Genomic DNA, 9,612 nt, shown 5'->3' with positions numbered 1-9,612 from the left:
AGCCTGTGGTAAATCAGACTGCTGATCTTGACAATTATTTTATCTTTCAATTTTGATTCCATTTTCAGGGTATAAGAATGGTACTATATGAAGTTTCAAGGAAAAAGCAGTTTACATCTTTTGGAAGCTAAAGACTATCTAATTGATAGATACTAGATGTTCTGGATATTTTTCCAGGTGTGAACTACAAGACTTTTCTTTCTCTATGTACTGATTAGTGCCAAACTTTAAGTAGTTGGTCAGTAGTAGGTAGCAACTCAAGGAGACCTCACTTTAGAATTCACTTCAGATCTGATCTCAGCAAGAAAAAAACCCTCTCACTTCAGCCACAGCCACAGGGAATTGGAACAATCCCCAGTGAGGAAATGAGGGACATCTGGAACTCCCAGGGGAAAGGCTTAAGGAGGCCTGGCAGGAAGCTTGGGGCTACCTCTGGAGATTGTATCTGCAATGGATGACAATTACATGATTTTGGGCAAATTGTTATTAACAGCAGCTTAGCATTTCAAGGCTACAATGCAAGCCCTGAATTAAGGGAGAAAGTCAATATATAAAGCAAAGACATTTGGGTAGTGAGGATCAGAGCTAAAATACACTAGAATTAAAGGTACCAGAATGCCTAGGCTCAAAGCAATGGGAACAGTTAAATTGGCTCTCAGGAGTCTGTCCCCTGGCTTTGAATATTGTATTAAAATTCAACAATTTGGTTGCAGCTAAGACCCTTACAGTTATATGGATCCCAATGATACCTGAAGATTTCAAATCCATGTATAAAACATGTCAATGCTGTAGAAAACACATTACCTTACCGAACAAAACAGCTTATATGAAAAACTGAAGAACTAGGCCTCAGAATTTTTGTGGTCTTCGAACCAGAAAATCTGAATATTTGGAAGTCATGATATACAAGAGTAACAACTCATGTTATGAGTTTCTCAGGTCAATTTACCCATATCTAGAAAAAGATTTTGAGAAGTGGCTCCTATATTAAATAGTCCAGTGAGCTGACATACAAGAGTGAATACTGACTCCTATAACATGTAAATAAACCTGAAATCTGATGGAACCAACTGAACTTTAATCAACATATTGTAGACATTGTTGCCTAAGCAATGGTGAAGTCATTGTATCATTTCTGCAGTGTGCTAATAATACACCACAGGTGAGGTTACTGGGTTAATCCTGGGTGGGGATTTTTCTTAGATCTATTCTTCACAAATGCATATTGACCATATTGACCTCTCTTAGAAGCATATGATAGTGAGTGGGATAAAGATTTCTTTAATTCAGAATGGAGTAATACTTGCTAAAAACAACTCAAGATGAAGAGGAAGAAACATGCATTTAATTCTCTTCATTCATTCATGCTTCCAATGGGAATGTGTTTGGTGATTATAGTTAGACAGCTACTAAGCTAGCAGTTGAAGAAGACCTAGTCCTTGTCTTCAACAAGCTAGAAAAGGCAGGAAGACAGACTCCCAAGATGACTTGCCATCATCCATTACTTGCCTTTTGCACTTGTTTTTATTGCTAACAAATACTAAAACCAATAATCTATTTCTAGCACTATAGATTACTAGAGTCAAGACTTAAATAGATCACTCTTAACTGCTTAACATTGTAATATCTTCTAATTGCAATAGAAATGAGATCCATGGAGGCAAAAAAAAATTGTCAGTAATGATGCAGAGCTACTCTCAATACTACAAGAAAGACATGGCTAAACAAACAAACAAACAAACAAACAAACAAAAAACACCCAAATCACGGAGTCAAGTGTTCACTGCATGTACAGTTTTTAAATGGAATTTCTAAAATTAAGGCGTGGCTAGAACAATATTAGCATTTAATTGTGGGAGAACAGACTGATCAAACCCACTTCTATTTCTTAAGTTCAACAGAAAACAAGAGAAAACTTTATACCAAAAAATTTTCACCTCAAGAAATAAAGGAACTGTTAATTAAATTTTTATCACTGAACATCCAGTCAGTTTAAATTTTGTGTCAAACTACAAATTGTCATTGATGCCTATCATCAACATAGAGCTTTTTTTTTTTTTGCAACAAAAAGCCACTTTCCTTGGTGTGAATTGATCTCCTTCCTCTCAGCAAATCTTCAAATATGTTTTTAAGTGTGCAATATTCAATGCCTGTCATGCATACTGAGGAAACCACAATAGAATTTGGTTTCTAAGTGTACCTAATGTGAAGATGATTCAGATTTCCAAGTGAGTCTCAGAAACTTTCTTATGAAAAATTTCCAGTTGGCAGAATAAGACTGGAGCCCTATACATAATAAAAAGTCCAGTCTGGCACTTGCAAAATGCATCATATGCTACAACTATGAGCTTTATTCATCAGTCAGTCCAGCTGCAACTTTCTTATCCTGGGATATAAATGGGGGGAGGGAGGGGAATAAGGAGAAAACTTCTAGAAACTATGCATAGTTTCCCTTTAATAATTTTGCTTCTGCACCTCTTATCTTTTTGTTTGTCATTGGGTCACTTTGTGTATTCTAAACTTACTCCCATGTACTCTTCTCAAATTATCTTTACTGTTGAGTTTGACACCTTTCATGTTTCAATAGGATACAATCTTCTTCTCCAAATGTTCACATTTAAAATCCCCAATATTTTTTAAAAAAACATTAAAAAAATTTAAGAAACAAAAAAAAATAAAATAAAATAAAAAAAATCCCCAATATTTGGCTTATTAAAAAAATCAAAAATACAAGATTTAGTTATTCTGTACAAGAAAGCAAAACCCTTTGTTTAGTGAATTAGATCAGATAAGTGAAACAAAATCTAGTAGCTATATATGTCATAGAAATCACTGGCTTTCTGATAATCAGGAGGAAATATTTAGAAGAAATTTTCACACTTCTTCCCAACCAAGGGAACAAAATTGGGGAGAGAACTACCACATTGTGTTTCTGCCTTTTCCTCCACCCCTTTCATAGCTTCTCCCATGGGAGGTAATGTGATTTTCATTGGCCAGTCTGATGCATGAATTAAGATTGTTTTTATTATTGGGCTCATTTCCTAGACCTGTAAGGTTTGCTTCTACTGGTTTTCCTTTTTTAATTTGTACCATATTTAATTTGTACTCTTCTCAGTACGGAGGTTCCCCTTCCTTCTCCAACAGAATGAGTCTCCATAGTGCCATTGCCACATTCTTTCCAGCATACTACATCCTTATCTCTAGTCTTATGCTTATAAACACTGGAAATACAGAACCCGTTCAGCTGCTCCTTAATAAGTTCTGCAAGAATTATGCATTAGTTTCTTGGGCTGCTATAATAAAGTACCACAGAAAGAAGATGGTGGAGGAGTGAGGGGAGTCTGCACTTGCTTGCACCTGAGACCTGTCTGTAGTTTAGGCTAATTGCTAACAGAATATTTCAGTTAACATCTGGATACTGGCAGGAGTTGAGCCTTGGCACTGCTACATCAGAGAAGACCATCTGGGAGCAACCTGTCTGGTGAGAATAGCAGAGGAGAAAGGGACAAGACGGGATTTCTGACTGGCGTGGCTCCCTGAGCTGTGGTTGGCAGTGTGCAAAGATTATTTCATGACCTTAGGTTTCCCCAGAGAAGAAGTGGGAGGAGAGCGAGGCTCTGCCCTCTGGCAGAGCCAGAGTAAACCAGGTGACATCTGACTCTGAGAGGCAGAAAGAGCATACTGTTGTGTGTGTATGAATATGTTTTCCCTTTTTCTTTTTCTCTTTTGTTTTTTGCAGAGAGGGGAGGAGAGGCTAGGGGTGGGAAAAGATTCTTGAGGAACACAGGCACAGAAGCACACTCGCCCAGTCCCCAACCCTCCCCATGAATCGTGCTAGCATGCATGTGGAAATGCCCTAGTCTGCCTGCCCAGGAATGCAACCAACTGGCAGGCCACTGCGCATAGGCACACCCTGGGCTCACCCCAACAGGCTCAAAACCAACAAACTGGCCACCACGCACAGGTGCCCCAGGTGCCTCAGGCCCCACCCCAACAGGCACACAACAAACCTGCCCACCAGCGTGCAGATGTCTCCACCTCTGCCGGGACAGGCAAGCAACCAGTCCTCCTTGGACCCGCCCACCCTGGTGAGCAATGGGTCAACCCACCCCTGCCTGCGCGAGGAATTGCACTCACCCCTGGTTGAGGCCAAAGGACAGTGAAGCAAATTAGAGGCACTTTGTAATAAGTTTTGGGTGCTGGCTCTCAAGAAAAAGATGGGAGAGCAGTGGACTAGGTCCCAGTACAGAATCATCCCCCACTGCAATGGGAGAAATCACATAAGCAGACTGCTCCCCTCCAAGTGGCATAAGCTGGAGGCAGCAGCTCAACAACTGCATACAAGAAGGTCACACCATAAAGGCAGAAAATTAAAGCAGATCAATCTAAGAAGCAGAAACAAGACCAGTGCCCAAAATGGGGAGGTGGAATAACACCCCAGCAAACAGTAAAAACACCCCACCACAAGGAAAGAAGGAATTCCCAGAAGGACAGATAGATGAAATAGAAGCAAGCAAACTATCAGATGTGGAATTCAAAACAATAGTAATGAGGAAGCTCAATGAACTTGACAAACTCAAAGAAAACTACAACAAACTCCAGGAAAACTACAAAGAACTCCAGGGAAGCTACAAGGAACTTACTAAGAACTACACCAGCATAAAAAAGGACATAAAAACCATCAATGAGAACCAGGAAGAAATGAAGAATACAATTTCTGAACTGAAGAACACAGTAGAATCAATCAAAAGCAGGCTAACTGAATCAGAGGATCAGATCAGTGAGCTAGAGGACAAAGTAGAAAAAACCCAAACAATGCAACACAATGGAAAAAGACAAAAAGAATGAAGAAGAGTTAAGAGAACTGTAGGACAGCATGAAACAAAAAATATTCGTATCATGGGGATACAAAAAGGAGAAGAGGAACATGGAATAGAAAACCTGATTGAAAAAGTAATAACAGAAAATTTTATTAACATGATGGGAGAAAAAGTCATGCAAGTCCAGGAAGCACACAGGATCCTCATAAAGATGAACCCGAAAAGGCCCACTCCAAGGCACATTACAACTAAAATGGCAACACTCAAAGAAAAAGACAGAAATACAGAATCCTAAAAACGCAAGAGGAAAACAGCAAATAACATACAAGGGAGCTCCAATAAGGCTATCAACTGATTTCTCAACAGAAACATTACAAGCTAGAAGGGAATGGCAAAAAATATTTCAAGCAATGAAAAACAAAGGTCTACAACCAAGACTACTCTAGCCAGCAGGGCTCTCCTTAAAAATGGAAGGTGAAATAAAGAGCTTCCCAGATAAAGGAAGAGGAAAAGTATACATCTTTACCGAACCAGCATTGCAAAAAATCCTAAAGGGAATGCTTTAAGAAAAAGAAAAAAAAGAGAGAGGAAGAGGAACACAGGAACAAAAGGAAATGAATAAATATCTATCAATAATAACGTTAAATATAAATGGATTAAATGCTCCAATCAAAAGACATAGGGTACTGGAACGGATATGAAAACATGACCCACATATATGCTGTCTACAAGAGAAACACCTCAAAACAAAAGATTTACACAGACTCAAAGTCAAAGGATAGAAAAAAGTATTCCAAGCAAATGGACATTTAAGAAAAGCTGGGATAGCAATACATATATCAGACAAAACAGATTTCACAGCAAAGGCCATAAAAAAAGACAAAGAAAAAAATTTTGTAATACTTAAGAGAAGAATCCATCAAGAGATATAAACCTGGTAAACATATATGCACCCAACATAGATGCACCCAAATATATAAGGAAAATCTTGGAAAACTACAAGAAGGATATGAACAGCAACACACTCATAGTAGGGGACTTTAACACCCCATTGTCAACAATGGACATATCTTCCAACCAAAGAAACACCAAGGATATGAAGGCATTGAACAACACACTAGATCAAATGAAATAAATTGATATATATGGAACTTTTCACCCCAAAGAAGCAAAATATACATTCTTTTCAAATGCACATGGGACATTTTCAAAGATAGACCACATGCTAGGACACAAAACAAGCCTCAACAAATTCAAATAAATTGAAATTATATCAAGTATGTTGTCAGATCACAGTGCCTTCAAACTAGAAACCAACCTCAAGGAAAAAAACTCAGACATTAAAACTTATGGAGAATGAATAACAGGCTACTAAATAATAAATGGGTTAACAATGACATCAAAGAAGAAATCAAGAAGTTTCTGGAAACAAATGATAATGAGCACACAACAGCCTAAAACATATGGGTCACAACAAAAGCAGTCCTTAGAGGAAAGTTCATAGCAATACAGGCCCATCTAAAAGGATAGAAGAATCTCAAATAAAAAGTCTAACCCTACACCTACAAAAATTAAAACAATAGCAACAAACAAAACCCAGAGTGAGTAATAGAAGGAAGGAAATCAAGATCAGAGCAGAATTAAATAACATAGACAGTAAACAAACAATTCAAAAGATCAACAAAAGTAGAAGCTGGTTCTTTGAAAACATAAACAAATTGACAAACTTTTAGGCAGGCTCATCAAGAAAAAAGGAGAGACGACTAAATAATGAAAATCAGAAACGATAGAGGAGAAATCACGACCGATATCACAGAAATACAAAGGATTGTAAGAAATTACTACAAACAACTATATGGCAAGAAACTTGACAACCTAGATGAAATGGACAAATTTATAGAAACATATAATCTTCCAAAACTGAATCAAGAAAAAGCAGAAAGCCTAAAGAGACCAATAATAAAGAGTGAAATTGAAATAATAATCAAAAAACTCCCAGCACACAAAAGCCCTGGACCGGATGGCTTCACAGGTGAATTTTACAAAACATTTAGTGAAGAACTAATGCCTACCCTACTCAAGGTATTTCAAAAAATTTAAGGAGAGGGATAACTCCCAAACTCTTTCTATGAAGCCAGTATGATCCTAATTCCAAAATGAGGTCACGATACGACAAAGAAAGAAAACTGCAGGCCAATATAACTGATGAACATAGATGCTAAAATCCTTAACAAAACATGGCAAACAGGATCCAGCAACACGTTAAAAAGATCATACATTATGATCAAGTGGGATTCATTCCAGGGATGCAAGGATGGTTTAATATTCGCAAATCAATAAATGTAATACACCACAAAAACAAAATGAAAGACAAAAACCACATGATCATATCCATAGATGCTGAAAAGGTATTTGATAAAGTACAACACCCATTTATGATTAAAACACTCAGAAAACTGGGAATAAAGGCAGCTTACCTCAACATAATAAAGGCCATATATGAGAAACGCAAAGCCAACATCATACTCAATGGACAAAGATTAAAAGCATTCCCCCTGAGATCAGGAACAAGACAAGGCTGTCCACTCTCTCCACTTCTATTCAACATACTATTAGAAGTTCTAGCCACAGCAATCAGAAAAGAAAAATAAATAAAATGCATCCAAATTGGAAAAGAGGAAGTAAAACTGTCATTATTTGCAGATGACTTGATAGGGTACATAGAAAACCCTAAAGACTCCACCAATAAGCTACTCAACATAATAAGTGAATTTGGCAAAATAGCAGGGTACAAAGTCAATATACAGAAATCGAAAGCATTTCTGTACACCAACAATAAAATATCAGAGATAGAAACTAAAAAAAAATTCCATTTACTATAGTAACAAGAAAAATAAAGTACCTAGGGATAAATTTAACCAAAGAGATAAAAGACCTGTACTCAGAAAACTACGCAACACTGAAGAAAGTAATTAAGGAAAATACAAATAAACGGAAGCAAATACCATGTTCATGGATGGGAATAATCAACATCATTAAAATGTCCATACTACCCAAAGCAATTTACAAATTCAATGCAATCCCTATTAAAATACCAATGACATATTTCACAGACCTAGAACAAATAATTCAAAAATTATATGGAACCAAAAAAGACCTTGAATAGCCGAAGTAATCTTGAGACAGAAGAACACAGCAGGAGGAATCACAATACCAGACATCAAACTATACTACAAAGCCACTGTGATCAACAGTCTGGTACTGGCATAAGAACAGACATACAGATCAATGGAACAGAATAGAGAGCCCAGAAATAAACCCAGGTCTATATGGTCAACTAATATTTGACAAAGGGGGATGGAGCATAAAATGGAGTGAGAAGAGCCTCTTCAACAAATGGTGCTGGGAGAACTGGACAGGGACGTGCAAAAAAATGAAACTAAATCACCAACTTACACCACACACCAGAATAAACTCAAGGTGGATCAAAGACTTAAATGTAAGCTGTGATATCATAACAGTCCTAGAAGAAAACATAGGCAGGAAACTTTCAGATATTCCATGTAGCATTCACCGATACATCTCCTAAGGCAAGGGAAATAAAGGAAGGAATAAACAAATTGGACTACATCAAACTAAGGAGTTTCTGCTCAGCAAAAGAAAACATCATCAAGATGAAAAGAGAACCAATCATATGGGAAAATATATTTGGCAATGATACCTCAAACAAGGGATTGATCTCCAAAATATATAAAGATCTTACACGTCTCAACACAAAGAAGACAGACAGCCCAATTAAAAAATGGGCAAAGACCTGAACAAACGCTTCTCCAAGGAGGATATACAGAGGGTCCATAGACACATGAAAGAATGCTCAATGTCACTAGCCATCAGAAAGATGCAAAGAAAAACCACAATGAGATATCACTTTACACCAGTCAGAATGGTCATCATCAACAAATCAACGAACAAGTGCTGGCAAGAATGTGGAGAAACAGGAACGCTACTGCAGTGTTGGTGGGAATGCAGACTGGTGCAGCCACTATGGAAAACAGTATGAAATTTCCTCAAAATACTAAAAACGGAACTGCCTTTTGAACGAGCAATTCCACTGCTAGGATAATACACAAAGAATCCTGAAACACCAATTCAAAAAGATCTATACACCCCTCTGTTCATGGCAGCGCTGTTTACAATAGCCAAGTGCTAGAAACAGCCTAAGTGCCCATCTTCAGATAAGTGGATTAAAAAACTATGGTACATTTACACAATGGAATACTATGCAGCAGAAAGAAAGAAGGAACTGCTGCTATTTTCGACAACATGGATGGAACTAGAGAGAATTATGCTTAGCGAAATAAGCCAGGAAATGAAAGAAAAATACCATGTGATATCACCTGATACAGAAGACTAATGAATGACACAAACAAATGAATGAAATTGAACAAAGAACCGAGTAACAGTTGTCAGGAGGGAGGGGGAGGGAGGGAAGGGGGGTAAGTAGGGGAAGAGTTTAGTAAAGGAACTAGTTTAAATAACTCATGGACACGGAAAACAGGGTGGGGATTGACTGTGGGAGAAGGTGTGGGCTGGGTGGGGGGTAGCAATGAGGGAAAAAGTAGGACAATTGTAATAGAAAAATAATAAAAATAAAATTAAAAAAATAAAGTACCACATACTTGGTGACTTAAACAACAGGACTTTATTGTCTCACAGTTATGGAGACTGGAAGTAAGAGATCAAGGTGATGACTGTTTTTTTTTTGTTTCTGAGGTCTCTGAAGGAAACTGCT

This window comes from Furipterus horrens, unplaced genomic scaffold (genome assembly GCF_987537825.1).
Source record: "Furipterus horrens unplaced genomic scaffold, mFurHor1.1.pri manual_scaffold_17, whole genome shotgun sequence".
NCBI classification, from domain to species: Eukaryota; Metazoa; Chordata; class Mammalia; order Chiroptera; family Furipteridae; genus Furipterus; species Furipterus horrens.
This window is presented reverse-complemented; position numbering follows the sequence as displayed.